The 21965-nt window shown below is 53.3% G+C and overlaps 1 protein-coding gene across 1 annotated transcript in view; it reads right to left on the minus strand.

The window, feature by feature from the left end:
- The window catches only part of ELFN1 (extracellular leucine rich repeat and fibronectin type III domain containing 1), a 37791-nt gene extending 19421 nt beyond the window's left edge, over positions 1-18370 (minus strand). Inside the window, exon 1 of the mRNA XM_006167871.2 lies at positions 18212-18370. The gene's annotated coding sequence lies outside the window, so the exon portion shown is untranslated. The remainder of the gene's footprint in view (positions 1-18211) is intronic.
- Between the last annotated feature and the right edge of the window lie 3595 nt (positions 18371-21965).

Here is a 21965-nt window from a genome sequence, read left to right on the forward strand (position 1 = left end):
ACACGCCTATCCCCTCAACATGGAGCTAGGGAGGCAGAGCGTGAGCAGGGAGCACAGGGCTAGGGTCTGCTGCAGCCCCGCTACTTACTCCATCCGTGGCCTGTAAAAGAGTGCTGCTTCCTCCTGACAGTCAGGGCTAGGGAGGGCTTGGGTAGACCACAGGCCTCTTGGTCTCTCTTGAACCCTTTCCCTGCAAACGGGGGGAGAAGGCACACTCCATGGGCACTTACCGGTCTGACAGCTCGGGAATAAAGACCGCTCGGTAAGGCCCAAGCAGACAGACAGACAGGTCAACAAAGGTCCCTCCACCATGGCTGAAGGACCCGAAACTCAGTTCATCTCTCAACCCCTCTCAGGAAAAGATCAAGGGCAGGATTCAGTCTCCTCACTTGGCCCCTGGTATAACCCAATGTCAGGAGATGCCCCGTCACAATAAAGGGCCTTGTTTCCATCATGTCTAGCTACCCTAGGGAGGAAGAGCAGGGCTGCAGGAGGGGGCAGACCTCGCCCGGCGGTGTGGGACCCACACACTCCAGCTCAGCCCTCGACCTTAGGCTGCAGCCCTCTGCCCATACTCAGTTCTCCCTCCCTCACTGGCTCAGTATCTGTGGTCTACGTGGGCAAGCACCTGCGGTGGAGGGGTCGGGGTGCCAGTACAAACAGAACAAGGCCGTCATCTTCCCTCGCCTGTGCGGACCTCAGTCCTGTCACACGTGCTGCCCCCTCTTCCTGGTGTGAGACACACCTGCCTGTGTCCAGGAGGGGGAGGGAGAAGAAGGGACACAGGGGACCTTTCCAGACACCCCCTGTCTGGAGACAACTGGCCAGATCCCCTTGGAGGCCAGCGTCCCCTCTGCGGCAGCCCTGCACCCCAAACCCCAAGATTCAGGGGGCTTTGGAGGCCAAGGGCATGAGGCCACAGGAGAGAGTGGGGTGGGCCTGCCGTGGGGAGGGGCCTGGGAGCCGCGTTTGGCTGTGCGTGCTGCCAGCAGCTGTCTGAGAAGGAGCATTCGGCTGGTCCATATGCCGGTTGGTATAAATAGATCTTCTCACTCAGGCTTCAAAGGGCCAAGGTGAGGAGCAACTGGAAGGGCTCGGGAAGGAAAGTGGGCAGGTGGGTGCGCTGTGGCCGAGACAGGAAGCATCACCCAGAGGCCATCAGTCCCCCGCGTCCCCGTGTCTGCAGCGCCAGGCAGAGCAGCCGAGGGGGCTGCAGTGTGCAGGGGGTCAGACTGGGGATCCCGCACCTCCTAGCCTGAGGTTTCTGGGACCTGGGAGTTTGGTGTGTGTGTGTGTGTGTATGTGAGTGAGTGTGTGAGCCACTGTGACTTTGGTGCGTGAGGGTACACGTGTGTATGTGAGTGATGGGTATGTGCATGTGTGCAAGCAGTATAATCCAAGGTAAGCAGGAGTTTGTGCATGCATGTGTATGTTCATGTGGGTAAGTGCAAGTGTGCGTGTGTGTGTGCGTGTGTGTGTGTGTGTGTTATGTGGGAGTCCTGAGCCTCTGACCCCTTCAGTCCTAGGCCTACCACTTATCCCTCCCCACCCCTTATCCAACATGTGCACACGCATGGACACCCATGCACGTGTGGCACCCACGAGTATCTAACGTTCCCAGCAGGCAGGAGTCCGAGGCCGGGAGACGGTGCATTCCAGTGCAGCTGCAGGTGCTGGAAACACCCCGCTGGGGGAGGGGCTGCTGCCGCTCAGGTCCGCGCCTCTCTCCTCGACTTAGTAAATGAGGCCACAATCAGGACAGGAGCGAGCCTCGAGTCTTGTGTTTCGGTTCACACCCACTGCTCTACTCGCTGCCTGTGCCCTCCCCTGAGGCCTTGCCTGCCCACCTGTCGCCTGTCATCTGTCTCTGTATGGGCCTCAGTTGGGTCATGCCTGGCCATGAAGGGGACGGACCAGGGCCAGATGTCAGGGCAGGGACCATGTCCAGGTCTGAGCAAAGGAGGCAAAGGACTGGGTGGTGACACCCAAGAGAACTTGGCCATGAGACCAGCATGGGCCACAGGACTCTGGAGGTGCTGGAGTGGAAATGGCACAAGTGTGGGTGAGCCAGACCTCAGGGAAGAAGCCATGATGGCCAAGGGCTGGCGAGTCCACAGAAGGAATCAGGTGAGACACACTCACCTTCCCTGACAGGGCCCTGGTGGAGTCCAACATTCGTGGGGACCCAGCCTCCAGTCAGGCTTTGGCCAATTACTACAGGGGTGCAAGCTGCTCCAAGGGATGGAGGTGCCTCAAAGGAGTCTCTGAGGTAGTCTGTAAATCCATCCTCACCAAGTTTTCCTGGTGAGCGGCAGTTTGAATTACCTTTGAGAACCACCGGAAGGCCAGGACAAAGATCCAAATGTCCCCTCTAGCTGCATTAAATCCACCTCAATAATTCCACAGAGTAAACCCTGCCCATGAAAGTGGTCAGTGGAGGTGTGGCTCCACACCGCTCCCCGAGGAAAAGAAAGATGCAAGAGCAAGTTTAACAGATAAAGGGGCCCACCTGAGAAGGTAGGAAGGATGACTTAATAGAGGTATATTAGGTAGAATAGAGGAGATGATGGTCTGGTTGGTCCAGCACTGCTCAGCCATGGCAAAGGGTTTGATTCTAGACTTCAAGGGGGATAATAAAAGCTCACGCCTATATTGGATCTACTATGCACCAGACACTGTTCCAAGAGCTTTGAACATATTAACATACTTAATACTTGGCATGACCCTGTGAAATCGGTGCTATTATTTCCTTCTATTAATTAATTTGCCTGCTACTGCGTGGCTGAGCCAGGGTTCAAGCCCAAGGTGTCTGGCCCTGGAGCCCCTGTGAAAAACCATGGGTCATGTGGCCTACAGGTTAATGTAGGAGTTTCCAAGGTGAATGAGCGAGCCTGATGAAAATGTGACGAAAGTAGCTCACCCAAGGAGATCTGGGAGGAAACGGGGTGCCTGGCTGAGAGAAGGGGCCCTGCGAGCACCGGTTCCTGCAGAGCACACACAAGGCAGGGGCTCCCCTGGGCCCAGGGATGGACACTGAGTGGGGCCAGCCTCAAGCCTCCCAGGGGATTCTCCAAGCCTGGCAAGGAGAGCACAGCCCGGCACAGCACTCTGGGACACACCAGGCAACAGCTCACAAAGGCAAAGATGCACAGGGCCACGCCCCGCATCCCAGTCCTGGGAGGTCCTAGCAGAACCTGAGAAAGGCGTCCCAGGACACACACACCGGCATGTTTACAGCAGTGAGAGTGGATGCCTGATGTCCACAGCGAGTGCACTAGAACACCACAGGGCGGTGCCAGCAGGTGGCACAATGGTTATATTGCTGGACTCCCACGTAGTCAACTGCGGTTCAAGTCCTGGAACTGGCAACTTCAAACTCACACTGAGTGCATGTGCGTGCATGCCCAAAATCCTGAGAGGAGAATGGAGGAGAAGGGATTGTGGTGTAGCCATCCCCTCTGGGGGGTGATTTTTCACTTTTTGTCTTTCTCTCTTTGGTGAGTCCATATACCTATAACAACAATCTCTACCAAAAAAAAAAAAGGGGGGGGGGGGGTATGTGCACTGTGGAGTACTATACAGCACTGAACAAGAACAGACACCCAGTCACACATGAAGCATAGAGACCACCCCATAAAAATGTCACACAGGCTAACCATAAGCTGCCCAAAATACCTGCCACGTGTCCCCCATATCTAAAGCTGTAGGACATGTAAGCAGTACATTACATAGGGGTTCATACAAATACAGTGAAAGGATAAAAACCATGGGAAAATAATCATCACAAAACTTAGGGAAGGGTTTACGTCAGGAGAGGGAGAGCAAGATGAAAAAGTCCTGGAGCTGTTTCACAACCACATGAGTATACTTAACACGGCAGAGCTGTATACTTAAAAACAGCTAAAGTGGGGACCAGCAGGTGGCACGATGGTTAAAGCAGCTGGACCCCATGTAGCCAACTGAGTAGCCTGAGTTTGGGGCCTGGTAGCTTGAAAACCACGCTGAGTGTGTGTGCATAAGTGCCCAAAATCCCGAAGGGAGAATGGAAGAGAAGGGACTGCGGCATGGCCATCTCCCCTGGGGATAACTTCTCACTTTCTCTCTCTGCTGAGAGCACATACCCAATAACAAACTGAAAAATGCTTTTTAAGAAAAAGGTTAAAATGGTAAATTTCATGTTTATGTATTCTACTAAAATATATATACATATACAATTTCTTTTTTTAAAGAGGGGTAATAGGATCTGATACGAGTCCATGGGAAGATTCCGGTGTATGAGGGATTCATTCTAAGCTGGGGCAGGTAAGCATTCAGGTATTCATTGTATTACTCCTTAGACCTTTGGTCGTATTAAATATTTTATAATTAGTGAAATATTTATTAGAAGTTTCTTAAATATTTGAGAAGCCTTAAATATTTTATAATAAATTTTAAAATATTTTGAAATGGAATGAACTGCTGTGTAAGACTAAGCTCCCCATTGACGGAAGTGTGCAGGAGAGCCGGGACCTCTGAGATGCCACTAAGCACTAGGCCAGGGAGGGCTGAAAAGCTATTCCTAAGGTTAGGATAGCCGTTAGACTCACTCACGAGCTTTTTTTTTTTTTTTTGGAGAGGTTTTCGCTATAGGGCACGTGTGCTCGCCAGCCAGCCAGAGACAGAAAGCGAGAAATCACCCCCCAGGGGGCATGGTCACACCACAATCCCTTCTCCTACATTCTCCTCTCGCGATCTTGGGCACGCATGCACACGTGCCTGGTGTGAGTTTTAAGCCACCGGGTCCGGGACGCAAACCGCGGTCAACTACGTGGGAGTCCAGCAACATAGCCATTACGCTAACTGCTGGTCCCCCTCTCTCATGAGCTTTTGAAAACCAGAGATTTCTAAGACGTGCCTCTGGGCTCCTGATTCAGTAGGTCTAGTGCAGAGTCCAGGAAGCCATACTTCCTTAGAGTGCCCTCTACTTCAACTGGGGCACCTTTCTGGTCTATGTGTCCTTTTCTGTAACCCAGAGGACCAGGACCGTGCCCTGTGGGTCTCTGCTCAGCTTAGCCAATCCCAGGGCTGGGGCAAATGCTGTCCATTTCACACCCATTGCAGTGAAGGATGCAAGGGTAGAATATACCAGTCTCAGGACCCTGACTCCCAGAGCTGCGAGCCAAGGGCGTTTGATAGAGAGTAACACAAAGGTGCCCATTGTATGGCTGGAAACACTGAGGACCAGAGAGGGGAAGGGACTGTCTCAGAATCACAGGTGTCTGTGGCAGAGGGGCACTTGAACTGAGGCATTCTCATTCCCTCTCTAGCTTCACAAATTCCTGGATGAAAATAGTGACTGACTGCTTGTGGGACCCCTTCCTCGGAATACCCTCTTAGCCCTGACCTCTCAGGCAGGTCTGGCCTCTGCCAGGCACTGAGGAAACATCTCCTGGACTGAGCTCAGTGAGCGTGTAACTTGGAGCCCTGAAAATGGTTCCCACGAGAGGCTGAACCCTCGTCTCACAGGCTGATGGCTTTCATGTTGCAGCCTTTTCAGTTGCCAAGGAATCTGAAGCACCTACTACGTGCCGGGCACCAGCAAACAAGGCTGAAATATCCTCGTAAGGTCCCTGCCCTCGCGTGTACCTTTCAGCATACCTAAGGAACCGCATCGAAGGAAACTCTCAGCTTTGGCCTCTGCCCTCTTACGGGCTTGCACTCACAGACTTAGGCCCAGAGAAGGAATGGGATATTCCCTGAGTCACACAGCAAAATTATGGTACAAGCAGGTTGAGGGCCTGGCTCTTCTGACCCCTCTGTACCTCCCTGTTGCTACTGGGTCTGGTTGTACCTCCAGGCAGGGTAGCCAAGAGGAGGCTGAGCTGACTGAGGAGTAGGCTGGCTTCTTTTGGCTCTCCCTTCCCTCGTACCCAACAGGGGGCGCTGAAGCAGAGTAGCTGAGAGCCTGGGCCCTGTAGACACTTACAGATGAGGGCTTTGGGCAAGTTGCTAAGTCTCTGGACCCGTTTCCGTTTAAAGCTGCAGGTACATTTCCCAGGGAAGAGATGATTAGTTCTAGTACTGACAGCTAACTTCTTTTTTTTTTTTTTTCTGAGAGATTTTTGCTATAGGGCACGTGCACTCACTGGAGAGTTCCCCCGGGGGGAAGGCACATTGCAATCCCTTCTCCGCCAGTCTCCTCTCAGGATCTTGGGCATGCACGCACATGCGCCTGGTGTGAGTTTAAGCCACTAGGTTTGGGACTCGAACCACGGTTGACTACGTGGGAGTCCAGTGACATACCCATTATGCCATCTGTTGGTCCCACTGCCAGCTAACTTCTATCACGTGTTTACTTTTGCAAGTGCCCACACATGTTTGTGTCAATGCTAGCAGAAAATTATATTCTCATTCTTATTTTACAGATGAGGAAGTCAAGGCTCAGACAGAGCAAAGAACACACAGAAAGTGGCCAGGCTGGGACTTAGACCCAGACGGGATGGGCATGGGGCTGCCCTCTAGACCACTAGACTACACCACCATCAGAGTATGTGAAATCTGAGTTGGAGTTACTCTTGGTGTCAGGCAGTTTTTACTTTTGATGATAATGAAATTATGTCCTATGTTATATAATGAAAAGCAGTAGCCTACTTTGTGAACGAGAGGCCAAAGCCCTAAGAGAGGGGAGAGAAGCTCAGGAGAGGAGGGGAGCTAGCCTCAGGAAGGGGAGAGGTGGGCTCAAGGGCCCGAGATGCCCTGGAACAGGAAGGAGCATTTAAGGAGCTCAGAAAAACACTCACAACCTGCTGAAGTTCTTGGCACACGATGCTGGTGCAAAGAACCATCTGGTCTACCACCTGCCCAGTTAGACAGAGCTGAGTTATTGAAGATGGTTTTCCGTTCATTCATGCCACTAACCCAGCACTGGTTCCCTGGCATACAGCCTCAGGGTGTTCTCTGCTGTGCCTGGGTGGAGGCTGGCAGGATCCCCATTCCTGAAGTTTGTTGGAGTGTGGTCCTGCTGCCTCTTTCTGGAGGCTGGGCAGCCTCTGAGCAGGCATGGACTAAGGTCTTGAGGTAAACTGGAAGGCCTTTGGGGAAAACAAAGGTGAGTGGAGGAAGCCTGTAGCACAAGTTTGAGAGCTCAGTGCCCCTGTCTTTTCCCACCTTCCTCTTGTCAACAGGAGTGTGGGCAGAGGCTCTAGGCTCTGTCCAGGCTGGGCCTAAGTACAAGACTACTGGCTTCTCCATAATAGAGGGAATGGGTGAGGGTGGGGTTTAAGAGAGGTGTCTGCCTGAGACAGTGGCAGGCAGCATCAGACTTGTAAGGAACCATGTCAGGACCCTGTCTGCTGAGTCTTATTCCTGGGCTAAGGAAGAGGAGCTTGAGACAGGCAGCATGGGGCAGTAGGGCCAAGGCTTGTGGAGGTGGGTGAGGGCAGAGGAGGCCTCTGCCTCCCAGCCATCTGCTCCTGCCCTCATCACAGCACTTAGAACTCACCATGTGAGGTGGTTTTTCTGGGCTCTATTGTGTCTTCAGTTTTCAAGAAGACTCTGCAAATAGTTCTGGGAAGCTGACTTCCTCAGGGACTCAGAATTAGTAGCCCCATTTACACACAGCTCCTTCTTCTGTCGGCCCCACCTTGAGCTGAGTGAGGACCGGCCCTGCAGGGGTGGAAGGGAGCCATCTCTAAGAGACAGGTGTCTTCATAGAGCGTGTGTCCAGAGGGCCCTGCTTGAGGAAGGAAGACACGGGATAGGGCTGCTAACTCAGACCTGGCCTTGTTAAAGGGAAGGGGAGCCCACAGGCTGTGGAGAGGAGGTGGTGGGTCACCTTGAGCCACCAGATCTGGGACTTGAACCATGGTTGGCCGTGTGGGAGTCCAGTGACGGCTGGCCACATTGAGCCCCCTACTTCCACACAGGTAGGTGGTCAGGACCTAGGACAGCTCCAGGCCAGCCCTGGCTTGCTACCAGTTTAAAAAAAGGGGTGGGGGGGGATCTGCCCAAGCTTCCAGCCTCTGGTGCATCTTATACCCTGAACCTCTGCAGGAAATGCAGGCTCACAGGAGGGAAAGAAGCGAGGGCAGATGCCAGAATCCTTCTGTCAACAGTGGATGACGCAAGTTCAGAGCTGAGGACTACAGGGTGAGGGAGAATTTGAACTAATGGCTGATGGGGGAGGTCCTTCTGGAGTCCTGGCATGGCTCTGTCATCAGCCCAGATGTGGCCTGGAACCTTAGCTCCCCCAAGCAGAACGTGGGCAAGACGGTGTCTAGGTGGCCTGACCACACGGCCTGCTTCGCCCTGTTGCTGCAGTGTAATTACTAGTGCCGTCTCCTTTTACTCCCAGAGGAGTTGGGTTTGGACAATGAATTATACAGTCACCCACTCTTTAGGAGCCCTTTCCATTTAAAATGTGCTAATGATTCCCTCTTTCATCATAGCTTTGAGAGAGAGATACAGAGGCAGAGACAGTGAAAAGGAAAGTGAGAAATCACCCCCCAGGGGGGATGGCCATGCTACAATCCCTTCTCCATTCTCCTCCCGGGATCTTGGGCACACATGCACATGCACCCAGCATGAGTTTCAAACCACCAAGTCCAGGACTTGAACTGCGGTCGGCCATGTGGGAGTCCAGTGACGTAACCATTACACCATCTGCTGGCCCCTGTCATAGCTGTTTCTGAGAGCAAGCTTTCTGCCAGGACCAAGGTGGGGCCCCATGAATGGGCCAGTCACCCCCAGCCCCAACTCCCATTTCCAGCCAGGTTGGCTAGGTACGCCCCGTATACTTGTCATCCCCAAAGGTCCAAGGTTCCAGGATGTCCATGAAGAACGTGTGACTGACACCTCTTGTTGGTCACTAGTTTCTATTCTCTTCTTCCTTTACCACTTAGACTCCACAGTTTAAGCTGGACCCACCTAAAGACTACAATTTCTTCTGCCCTTGCAAATTGGCACAACCTGTAACCAAACTAGACAATAGACTATGAGTGGAGTTGAATCACACCCTTAAAAGGAATGGGTATGCATGCTCTTTGCCCATTTGGGATGTAGATGTGATGATAGGAGCTGAAGCAGTCACCTTGGTTTGAGGCATAGAAGCCATAAACGATGGTGACAGAGCTGTCATACCAGCCCTAGACCACTAGCCTTTGACCTATTTTATAAGCAAGAAATGAACTCGTATTTAAGCTACCATATTTTTGGAGAACTTTGTTTCAACAGCTTGTTCTAATACAGATGAGGGTCTTCTGGGATTACCAAGGGGGGGGAGTAGCAAGATCTAGAGGTACTCTACTCTGGGGGGCATGGGGAAGAGAGGAGAGGCAGAAGAAGTATAGACCATGTGCAAGACTGTCCCCACCATGCCAAATCCTCTTCCTACTCTTGCATCATGGCCCCACCTGCCACTCCCATGCTCTGCACAGGCTGTGTGCTGTGGGGACACCACTGTTGGTGCCATTTCTCATCGCCAGAAAGCTCTCCTCTTGCCCATCCAAGTCCTTCCCAACTTGACCTCCCAGAAATCTGTTCTGCTGTCTGCTACTCTGAGCTCTGCATACATGCATAGTTCTTGTCTGGGAGGGTCAGGACCCCTGTGGGCCATGTCCCCAGGCAGGCCTGGGCTCCCGGGGACATGACTGGGCCTCCAGCTCCCTCCTCCGTGCCTGAGGGGAGTACACAGTAGGGCCATATCATGGGCTTGAAGGCTGGGTGCACTATCCTGCCTCCACCCGCCCCTCCCTGGTCTCAGAGCATCAGCTGAGCAGGCCTGGACCCGGGGGCCTGCTGAGGCACTCATAGCATTTCAGGGCCACACTACACACCACTGGGCTGGGGCAGTCCAGCGTCCACAGCAGCCTGGACCAGGAGAGGCAGGAGCCTCATGGGCCACAAACTGGAAAGTGCCAGTCAGACCTCCTGGGTCCAGACTCTTGGCAGATGCCAGGCTCTCTCTGTCTCTGCTTCCCGGGTGCAACAGCACTGAGGACATCCTCCCCTGGGTGATGGAGTAGATGGGCTCAGGCACAGAGAGGCCTGCACACAGTAGGTGCTATACCCCTCCACGCCTCCCTCTCTCCCTCCCTCTCTCTTGCACATTCTGGCAGGGAAACGACTCCCCAAGCTCTGGGCCATGTCTCTCCATATCAAATCATTACTATGAAAAAACAACAGTCCTGTCTGCTAATTTCCCTCTGGCTCCCGTGCCCCATGCCTGCCGCCTGGTCTGTGCCTGCTCTAAATTCTGCTCTTCTTCCTGATTCCCCCTCCCTCCCATCACCCCCACGGCTGCCATCACCCCGGCTTTGGCACCGTCTCCCCTCCCCAGGCCTCCTGCTTCTCTGCTCCTCTCTGACCCACTTTGGCTGCTGGATTCACAGTTCATGGGGTGGGGCTGGGGGAACAAGGCTGCAGCCTCAGCTGAGAGTCTCTGGGGCGAGGAGGAGGGAGGTGACAACGTGCACACGGGCCCGAGGGGTCAACACGAAGGCGTGTATGCATGGGGATGCATGTGCACATGTGCATAGACTGTGCACAGAGTGAGGCCTGGGTATTCCACACATGTGCAAGCACATAGCTGTGCCAGCCCCAGGAGGCAGACATATATGTACACACAAACACATGCCCAGGGCAGCAGCAGGGAGGAAGAAGGCAGCTGGGGGCTCTGTAGGGAAGATGACTGGGTGGCCTAGCCCAGAAGGCTCACCAGGCACATGCCATGACCCCAGCTGGGCTTCAGAAGTTGTCCAGGCCTGTCATCTCACCAGACGAGGGCCCAGAGGTATGAGGCCCTGGGCCTGGTCCTCCAGCATGTACCACAATGGTCCTGGCCCATTCAGCCAGGGGTGGGGGTGGGAGGAGGCTGAGCAGCTACCCTAGAGAGGGCCCCAAGCCAAGGCTGGACCACTGGGGTGGGTAAGGAGTTGGAGAAGGATGTGAGGGGCAGGGGGGAGACAGAGGTTTGGGCTTCCTTCTCATTCACCTGAAACCCCACGCGCAGCTGTTCTCCTCCCTCACCACATAAGGTGCACAGAAAGGTCAAGCGACTTGCCTCAGGTGCACTACTGGTTGGCAGTAGTGCCCACACTAACCTGGGTCCACGGCTGGTACCAGCACTAGGTGGCAGAACAGGGTCAGAGCCAATGTTAGAGGCGGGGAGAAAGCTTATGAAGGGAAGGGGCTATGGCTCAGGCTGAGAGACGCAGTCTGCAGCAGGCATGGGTGAACTGGGGTCAGAGGCAGCTACCTGCGAGCTACCCAGCTACCCCAGGCCAGAGGGAGATGGAAGGCAAGGCCAGAGGCAGGGCCTCCTCCACATCCCGCAGCCCTGCCCCTTCTAAGTAAGTTGCAAGAGCCTCGGGATGTGATGAAAGAGAAAATGAAAAGACAAATTCAATCTAAGAGTAGGAACCTGATCCCTGCAGCCTGGCCTGCCTTGGGGCTGGCGACCCAAAAAGCCCAGGAAAAGGCTGGGCGGATTGGCCATTTGTAGGGTTTGTTTTTTCCCACTTTGTGCTTGAAGAGGGAAGATCTCGCTTTCTTTTTATTTAGTATTTGGGTTTTTTTAAACATTCCATCACTATACATCATTTGGCTTATAAAGAGAATTTGCCGAACATGAAATACACCTCAGACCAGTCCAGTTGAGAATACTATACACATTATCATCAACAGGTAATAAACCATTTCTGTGTTCCACCCCCCCACCCAAAAAAAAAGAGGCCGGGCGGAGAGGAGGAGGAGCTTAGTGGGAAGGGGGCGTGACAGAGCCCCAGGGCCATGGAGAGGGCTGTCATGCAAGGGCTGCCCAGAGGGAGCAATGTCACTCAGACTGAGCTGAGGACTGACACCTGGGCACCCCTGCAGGGGACTTGAGAAGCCCAAAGCCAGCAGGGGCCAAGTACAGGGTAGAGGAAGGGGGAAGGACTTAGGCCAGGGGCAGGAAGGCTGCTGAAGGATGCCCTGACTCTTCACAAACGGCAGCATGTGACCTGTGAAACCAGGAAGCCAAAGGTCGATTGCCTGGCGATTAGTAGGCACCAAAACACACGTGGCAGGAGGATGACCTACTTGGTACCAGACCGTCAGTGAACAAGAGAATGGGCGCACACGGGTCTGTTGTCACCTTTCTGTAAACAAGAAACAGACTTACTCCTGGCATGTTCCTCTTCCTTGGCCTCTCTCCTACTCCCTCCCGCCCCAACTCTTTGCAGCCTGAGATGCAGATCCAATGGCTAGAGGCAGCAGCCATCTTGAGACTATGAGGACAAATGGCCACAATGGCGGAGCAGGAGGCTGCGAGGAACTTGGGTCACTGAGGACTTCCTTAGGCCATGCACCAACCTCACTACTGCCCTCTTTACCTGAGAAAAATGAGTCCCCATGCAGGGTTCAACCTTGCAGTGGTTGGGTTCCTGCCCTGTGCAGCCAAATTCAATCCCCGCTGACACAGCAGAAAATAATACTGAATCATTTTATTAGAAAGTTACTCTCTGTTTAATTCTTTCCAATGCTCATGATTTTATCGGGAAGAACGCCTCAGATCGGGGCTGGTAAGCCTTGAACACCTCTGTACACTCGCTGCTCTCCTTTTTAAATAAAGCAATAGCAGGCCTTGGGAGCTGAGCCTCCCCTGGGGCTACGGAATCTGACTAGAATTTAATAACATTGTTTTGTTTCCACCGAATTTATTTTTATGATTATGAATTCTATTTATGGCAAGGGAGGCTTGTTTTCCATTTGTAGTAGTGCTATAAAGCTTCTCTTTTAAATAAATGTATTTAAGTTTTTAAAAAAGTGAATTGATTTAGAGAAAAATGGTAAAAACACAGTTGGAGGGGATGTGGGGTCGGTGAAGGGATGGCTATGGCGGGAGACCGGGCAGCCCTGTCCTTCCACGGCTCAGACAGACCACCTTGGGCACGGGGCAAGGACCAGGGGCTGGTGAAGGCAGCCTGCCCCGCTGCACACTGGGGGCTAACTGTGGCTGGTGGTGGGTCCAGCCTAGGGAAGGAGATAGATTCCCTTGAGGCTGGGGAATCTCTAGAAGCCTCGGAGTCCTGGGCTGGGCAAAGAGGTGGTGAGATGTGGGCAGGGGGTTGAAGCCATCCTGATCACCCAGCCACTAACTCAAAGGCCGAGATTCCTTCTAGCCTGCCTGTGTGAGGCAGGACTTCAAAAGCGGGGCTCCAGGAGCCAGCATGACCTTTCGCTAATTAGCTCGGGCTATTTGCTCTGCAGCCGCCAGCTGATCTCTGGACAGCAGCTCAACGGCCAACCATAGCCTGTCACTCGCCAGCTGATAAATAACTCGGCTCCTGGAGAGGTGGGGGAGGGGCCGGGCACGCTTGTGCTGGGGGAGGAGCAGGCACCCGGGGATTTGCTGGGTGGCCTTGGCCAAGTCATCAGGACATCGCCAACTCTCAGCTGCAGTTTTAGCAACATCTCTGCTAGCCACCGTATCATTCCCATTTCTCAGAGCAGAAAATTGAGGCGTGCAGAGAGGAAGGGTCTTGCACAGAGGGTCTTGGCTCTACCTCTGTCCACTCCCAGAGCCCTCTCTGTCAAACTGCCTCCCACTGAGCCACCAGATCAGGCTCTGTCTCTTGTGGCTCTGCTCCTGGGGCAGGGCAAAGTGTCCAGCCAAGGTCACTGGGGATCACCAGGACACACAGAAAGCTTCCTTCTGGGGTCTTTGCCAATATAAGCAATATAAGCAACTTCCAGAGCTGAGTCCTGGGTACTGAGAAATGGAGAGAGGAGGCAGGAGTGACGTAGAGAAACTTCAACTCGCTGAACGACAAAGCGAGGTGTCTGGAAGTGATCTTGGAAACTGTGTCCCACCCCTTGTTCCCGGGAAGGCTTAAGGTAAGGTCTGCGCTCCTCTGTCAGAGCACATGGGAGCTGCAGGCCATCTGTTCTGCCACCTGTGCTCTTAGGTAGGCGGGGCTGGGAACTTCCCATCCATTCATTCAACAAACATTTATTCAGTGTCTACCACCTGCTGAGCCCAGGAGGTTTCTGTCACAGAACCTGCAGCCAAGTAAGAGAAGCCAGAGGTGTCCAGAGCCTCGTGAGGGCTCTGCAGGCCACGGTGTTGACACAACCCTACCAGCCTGCCGGAAGCCTGGAGGGGCCTGCAGCAGAGTGGGCTGGGAACGAAGGTATCTCCAGAGGGAAGGGAAGCATTAACATTTACCTAGCACCAGAGTTTCAGAGACTACTGGGCACCCGGCTCAGATCATGGGGGACAGGGAAAGGGACAATATTTCCAGCTGTTTCCTGAGCACCTACTTAATGTCAGTCAATTCACACATCCCACTGAATGCTCGCCTTACGGAGAAGAATTGTTGTGCTCACTGCACAGACAGGAAAGCTGGAGGTCACCAGGAGAACATGGCTTACTCAGAATTGCACATCCAACACCCAGCAGGAGGGTGGGTCAGTCTAACTCCAGAGACAGGAGGACTTAGGGGAGACGGTGTGCCAGGTCAAAGAGCCACCACAGGCAAAGGCACAAAGGGGGTGGCAGAGGGCTGCTGCCAGGAGTCTCAGGAGTGCCCAGCTCTGAAGCATCTGCTCTGTTCTGCACCCCTGTCCAGCTGTGCCAGCACAGTCAAGTCTGCCCAGCCTCGCTCTCACCCTAACTGTCCACTCTCCACCGCAGCCTGAGCCTCTGTGGGCTGTCCACTGCGGGTGTGACAACCCACTGGGGTGAGGGTCTCAGTCCGGAGGTCGTGGAGATCTTAGGCCACTGGTATGGTCATAACTGCTGCCCCATCCCCTCAGATTGCCCTGTCTTCTCAACAGCTCCAGCCTCGGGAAACCTCTGTTGAGAAAAGGTCCGCAGAGACCTTCGGTCTCCTTCACAGACTCTGCACGCTCTGGGAGTGTCCCGGGGTCAGTCAGTTCCTCACACCAGCAAGCACGCTCCCTGAGGTGGACCCAGTGCTCTTGAGCTCTGGCCACCAGGGCAGCCTGGGCAGGTTTGTTGACTATGCTGATGACGAGCTGACAACTGGGATGTCTGTTTCTGATCTCTCTCTCTCTGTCTTTCTCTGTCTGTTCCCCCCGCCCCCAAGCTCTTTCTTTCTGTGTCTCTCTGGTCTCTCTCTGTCTTTCTGTGTCTGTTCCCCCTGCCCCCAAGCTCTTTCTTTCTGTGTCTCTCTGAGCTTCTCTGCCTGTCTCCTCTTCTTCCAGGAAGTCTCCCTCTATTTTCTGGGCCCCTCTGTTGCTCTCTCCTCTCCTGTCCCCTCCACCCATACCCCTTCTTCTTTCCTCTAGCCTCTGGCTGCTCGAGGCACAGGCTGGGTTGGGGTCCTACAGGCTGCCCTTCCTACCTGTGGCCCTGCCCACCCCAGGATCGCCACCTTCCACTTCTACTTTCTAGGCCAACTGACGGGACCCACATGACACAGGATCGATACCCGGAGAAAACATCGCTGGTCAGCTCTGCCGACCTGGCCCCAGCCCTGGCCCTCACTGTGTTCCCAGGGGATGGGGCTCTGGAAACCCTCTCCCAAGTACAGAGTTGGAGTCAAGGTTGGCAGGGCATGAAGGGAGGAACTCCAGATGGAAAGAAGGAATATTCCTGGGGGTCAGGGATGGGACTGAAGAGCCCAAGTGGGACAGAGACAGGGCTGACATGAGTCTCTGCAGATCCTGGTTCAGGTAGGACAGCCCGACATGTCACTAGGAGCTCCAGGACGGGGCCAGAATACCTGGGTCCAGGGCCAGCAGGTGGCATGGTGGTTAAGGGCCCTGGACTCCCACATGGCTGACTGAGGTTCAAGTTCTGGACCTGGCTGCTTACTCTCTCTCTCTCTCTCTCTCTCTCTCTCTCTCTCTCTCTCTCTCTCTCTCTCTCTCTCTCTCTCTCTCTTTCTGTCTCTCTCTGGTCAAATTAAAAAATAAATGAATAAAGTTAAATAAAATAATTCTTAAAAAAAAAAAAAAGAATACCTGGGTCCAGTTCCAGCTTTATGAAGGTTTTCCTGGGGGATCTCAGGAGTCCCTTCCTTTCTCCGAGGTTCAGGCTTCTCTACACAGTGAAAAAGTTGGGTTCATGATCCCACACGTGCCTTCCAATACCAATATTCTAGAACCCTGAGGCAACAGAGTGGGCTAGAGCCATGAGTGGCAGTAGACCAAGGACTGGAGAAGGTAAGGGAAATGCACCCCCGTGGAAAGTGAGGGTGGCGCAGAGCAGAAGTCAGCGGCAGGCTGGTGTCCCGCAGTGTTACTCCTGGCTCCGCCCTCTGCAGCTGCAGCGCCTCTCCCTGCCTGCTCCGGGCAGAAGGCTTGCCCTCTCCACCCTGGGTACCATACTGCCTCCTAGCCTTGGTGGGGAGGAAGGAAACAGATGTGGCAGAACTCACATTAGGGTGGAAGTCGGAGAAGGAGACCTAGCCCCAGATCTGACTCTGAATCACTATGTGACCCTTCTGGGCCTCAGTGTCCCCATTGGCAGCAGCAAATGGCCCCGAAGGCCTCCCAGATGGGAGATGGCGCAAGGTGTGTCAGGGTAAGTGGTGCCCAGCCCCGGTGAGGGAGTGTAACTGCTACAGTGGGAAGGAGTAAGGGGACAAGATGGGCTCCAGGAAATGAGGAGTTCTGGGACCCCCTCACCAAGAGCCAAACCCAACTTATCATCCTGAGAAACCTCACTCTTTTTTTTTTTTAAGAATTATTTATTTAAATTTACTTAATATTATTTTTTTAATTTAAATAATTATTTTATTTAAATTTATTTGTTTATTTTAATTTGACTAGAGAGGGATGGGGGGTGGAGGGAATGTGAGAAAGTAAGCCACCAGGTCTGGGACTCAAACTGTGGTCGGCCATGTGGGAGTCCAGTGCTCTTAACCACCCCACCACCTGCCGGCCCCAATATTATTATTTTTTAAAATTTGACCAGAGAGACACAGAGAGAGTGAGAGAGAAAGTGATAAAGCAAATCACCAGGTCCAGGACTTGAACCCTGGTTGGCCATGTGAGAGTCCAGCACCATGCCACCTGCTGGCCACGAGAAACCTCACTCTAAAGCCACAGAGAAGTCTGGAGAGCCACCTGACCAGCAGCAGAGAAAGGCATAGTTTGGGGGGGTGGGGTTTAGAAGGAATCTCTGTTCTCCTATGCAATGAAAGAGACAGCCACACAAATTCCCAAACGCCTTCCTCTTGCAGTGTGTTAGAACTGGCAGAGCATTAAGTATCATGCTCACTTTAAATACACTCAATATGTAGACTTCTTTAATGTCTGAATACAGAAGGTAAGCAATCTACTGAGAAAACCCAAAGCAGTCTACAGCCATACCACCCTGAACGCACCCGATCTTGTCTGATCTCGGTAGCTAAGCTGGGTGGGACCTGGTTAGTACTTGGATGGATGAAAACCTAAAGCCTAAATTCATGCTTTTCAAGGTACTATGACATGTCCCAGCAGCAGCTCCTTCTGGTAAAGTGAGATATTACAACCCAGCTCTATTAGACAAAGAACCTACGTAACAGGACCTACATATGAGCTAAGTTTGAAAACTGTCAAGTCAGAGCCCCAGAACTGGGTGAAGTATCTATGGCCTGGAAAAATCCAAAGTACAGTTGCCAAAAGAGGGCACATCTGCAGTTTCTAGGAAGTCTTATGGAGAAAGAACTTGTCTACCAACCTTCCAGCAGGAGGGTAATGCTCCCAGCAGACCCAACATGGCTGGTCACTGAAACCTCTGGCCTGCCACTGGGCTGATGGTTTCAGCCCCCCTTCTTCATCTAGGCATTCAATCCAGGTATTTTGGATTTTTTTTTTCATATAAAGGTCTGTTTTTAAGTATGTAGTGTAAGTTGGTGTTAACGACATAACCAAGCCATGTCACATAGCAGTGGTTTTACATCAAGACATATTGTGCCACATCTGTTCACATAATGTGATGAAAAATGGAAAATAAAGGCTCTTTTTACCCCTCGGGGCTGCCCCCACTCATCCACCACCACTCAGACTATTCCAGGCTCCTCTTGTCCAGTCCTGAGGCTGCCCTTTCAGCCGCTGCCCATCCGTGCATCTGGCAGGCAGCGCCCTCTAACCAGGAGTCAACCCCTACGCCACACTGATTTCTGCAGGGGGTTGTATCTGATTCCATCTCCTCAAAGGACTGTGCACTCCTGCCTCTCGGGTCAGTGGGAATAGGCCCTGCCCCCTTGCTGAGAGTATAACAAGCAGGAAGGTCTCTTACCTGTGGGTCAGAGCCCACCAATGACCTGGCACACCTGAGAAGTGCAGGCTGCAGGATTCCTCCCTGTGGGGCTCATGGGCATCTTCTTCTTCTTTCCGGACTCAGAAGAACAGCCTGGGTCAGGACAAACTGTAGGACAAATGATCGCCAAGACAGCTTCAACTGCATAGAGACAGAGAGGGGGAGTGGGTAAGAAGGGATGCAGATGGCCTCCTGAGCCATTTCCCCCTTAGAAGATCCCATCTGCCAGAGCCTCTGGGTACCAGTCATGTGTGCACTTAACTGCATGGACGTTATCCCTTAATAATGACACAGAAAGGCCAGGAACTTCCTGAGCCACACCATGAACTGACACGTGGAAGCACGTGCTGGGAGCAGAGTGAGGAAGACACGTCAGCAGAACTGCAGAGCATGGAGAAGAGTAAGACCATGGTCATCGTGACCAGCTCCAACTCTCGCCACTGCTCTAGCCCAGGTACTGGGGTGGGGCTGAGGGATCGCCTCTGGGGCTGCAGCCCTGGAAGCTCTGGGACCAGCAGGTCAGGAGGAAATAAATCAAAGCATGCTGCAACCAACATTCCTTCAGATCCCCCGGACATCCAGGATGAACAGAGATAAACAACTGAGGCTGGGATGGTTAGGCACAGACCCTTGGGCAAGTTCACTAGAAATGCCCTGTCCCAAACTGGGGTCTCTTCCTAGCACCTCCCCAACTCCAGGGCAACTACTGCTTGGGAACAGAGGATACTAGATACCAGACGAGGCCAAGATGGTAACCCGGGAAGATGAAGTCCGACAGCAGAAGCCCTAGGCCCGGGGCCCGGTTCTGTGGCTGCTGCAGTAAGTGTGAGACCCTGGGCTAGTCAGTTAACAAAGCTGAGGCTCCCCATCTGCCCAGGTTAGACCATCCGTTCATCCTCCTTCACTCATTGCAACAACACAAGAAGCGGTAAAGCAGCAGCGTTTGCACTAAGGATATTCCAGGAAGCGTCTCACTGCACCCTCATTCTTCGTTCACTGTGCTGAGGCACTTTATCCCCACTTTACGGACAGGGAAGCTGAGGCTGAAAAGCAGAGTCAGTCATCTTCCCAGGGTCACACAGCTCTGATATGGTCAAAGCCCCGACCCATGCATGACGCCACCATTCTCTGTCTTGGTGACTGACTTCAGGACAGATGGAAAGTGCCTTCGGGTGGGGATGCGGTGACCAGAGGAGGTGGCGTCTTCAGGACAAGGGGGATTCTGGGAGCAAAGAGCTTTGAAGGCTGGCAAGGGGTTGGGCTCTGCCGCATTGCCCAGCTGGAGGCCAGGTGACCCTCTGGAGGGCCTGGCAAGAGCCAGGAAGACCCCAGGGTCTGCCTGCCACACCCTCACCCCTAGGCACTCAGGCTGGGAGTGAGTGTTGAGAGGTGAAGGGGAACCTGTCGAAGAAGTGTGTGTGCGCGCGCGCGCGCGTGTGTGTGTGTGTGTGTGTGTGTGTGTGTGTGTGTGTGTGTGTGCATGTGCGCACCAATAGACGAGTGAGTGGCATGTAATTACCTAAAATTGTTGGTTAGAAGCGGATGTAAATAACCAAAAAATATGTGAGGAAGTAGGGGGAATGCTCATCAATTAGAGCTAATTACTTAACAGCTAATTCAAATAATAATGGACTGTATTTGAATATGCTAATGAGACTGAACCTGTCTTGGAAAAGGTAATTGAAATAAAAATAGGAGGCTTCCAGGCTGAGACTACAACTCAGGGATCAGGTCCACATCCCTTCCCTACAGACCTCTGCCGCGTGGGTCCCCTGCCCGGAGTCGCCTGTCCCCTGCTGTCCATGCAGCCAATGTCTGCTGCCTTTCCTTGCTCCTGCTCACAGACACCGTCAGCTCCAGGGCTGCCCACGTCTCCTAGGCTCTAAGGATAGGTGCTAGGACACAGGGCATTTGTCCATCAGCGCCAGCACCAGTGCAGCCCCAGGAGAGACAGGAATTCATGCTTGTTGAGTGCTTACTGACTACTAGCCCAGATTTGCAAAGAGTACCCTACCACAGGGGAGACATTGTTCAGAGGACCCTGCGTGGTGCACCCGTGGTCACTGGCTACAGGGTTAGAGGTAGTTTCTGGATTTTCAGCTGCTCCCAGACTTCCCAGCAAAGCTGTCCAGAGGTGGAACAGTGAACTTCCCAAACCCCCACACCTGGTGAGCAGAGGCTGGGCCCCCCACGGGCAGTGCCAGAGTGACCTCTGGGAGGGAGTGCTGTGGGCCTAAGTCAGGGCACTTACACTGGAGTTTTAGACTCTCCATTAGCATCACCCTCAGACTATGAGTGCACATGCACACACATGCACACGCATGCTCACACTCTCCACGAAGGCCCACTTAGCCACACCCAGGCTCAAGCACCCAACAGACCTGCCCCGGCCCACCCTGAGCTTTAACCCAGCTTCCTGCATCTGCTGGCACACGGTCCCACAGAGTTGAACACAAGGCCGGGCACAGAGGCTGCATGTACCTCTGGGGCCTCCACTATATACTCAGTGGACAGCAGAGTACGAACAGTTGGAACACAGTGGACTATACTCTCAGGAAGCAGCCAGTCTGGCGGGTGGCCTCTCTGGGGCTATGCTCTTTACAGGAATAAAGGTGATTAAACAGCTTTAAGATGGTCCTTGTACCGGCTGGTGCTAGAAATCCCTGCGCCTGAAACGACGGACGTGGGCCCTGCTCTGGATCGAGCCCGGCTCAAAGCTGGAGATCTGAAACAGCAGCCCCGGGGCTGCACTGGGAAGGCAGGCTGCATGCCTGGATTTGCATTTCGAGAGAGCTGGAGTGTCTTATGCTGGAGCAGCTTGACAGGAGACTTGCAGGAAGTCACGGGGCTGCTGGGTCTTGAAAAGAGGGTTCCTGTCCTGCCCACGTGGCATGGGGCAGCACCTAAGGGGAATCAGGTTATGCTGGCATCTGGTCACCACTCATTGGTGTGACCTTGACAAGCCCTGGAAGTGCCGTGCCTCAGTTTCTCCCCCATGTAGAATGGGGATAACAGTGGCCATCTCTTGCTGGGGGGTGGGGAGCAGGGTCACACCCAGTCCTGACCAGAACCGCAGACCTGGTAGATTCAGAGCCCGCCTGGGCTAGAGGAATCAAAGCTAACCTGCCATGGAAAATACACATGCAGTTCTATGATAGTTGGGTGTTCATCAGCGGCCCCCCCCCAAGACTATTCAGTCCCTATTTTACATACAGGGAATGCACCTGCACAGGAATTTTTCATATGGCAAACAAGCCTAAATCCATCAACCAAATTGCCATGGGGCCAGATAGCCCTGGGCCCAGACAACAGCCCTAGAAAGCTAGCAGATCCCATTTCCCAGATGTGTAAACTGAGGCTCTGAGAAGCCAACTCACACATCTAGGGTGGGGGTGGTGGCTGGCAGGGATGAGAGGCCTCCCTCTAAGGTGCCCACTGTGCGTACAGTCAGGAAGGCAGACTCTCACCATGACCCTAAGGTGGGCAATGATGCAGGAGTCCTGAAGCAATGCTCAGACTTCGCTCCCCTGACATCCCTGGGGGGTGGGGGGGGTGGGCACCCCCAATCTTCTTCCTCCTTCCAGGATGGGGAACAACTCATCAACTTGCAAATGTCCGGGTGAGAAGGGTGGGAAAAAAGAAAGCTCCAAACTTGACATTTGCATTTCAAACACTTATATCAGCAAAACAAATAACAGTAATTATACCATTTGCATATTTTGTGCAATGATTG

The sequence above is a fragment of the Tupaia chinensis genome, unplaced genomic scaffold (genome assembly GCF_000334495.1).
Source record: "Tupaia chinensis unplaced genomic scaffold, TupChi_1.0 Scaffold145208_1, whole genome shotgun sequence".
Taxonomy (NCBI): domain Eukaryota; kingdom Metazoa; phylum Chordata; class Mammalia; order Scandentia; family Tupaiidae; genus Tupaia; species Tupaia belangeri.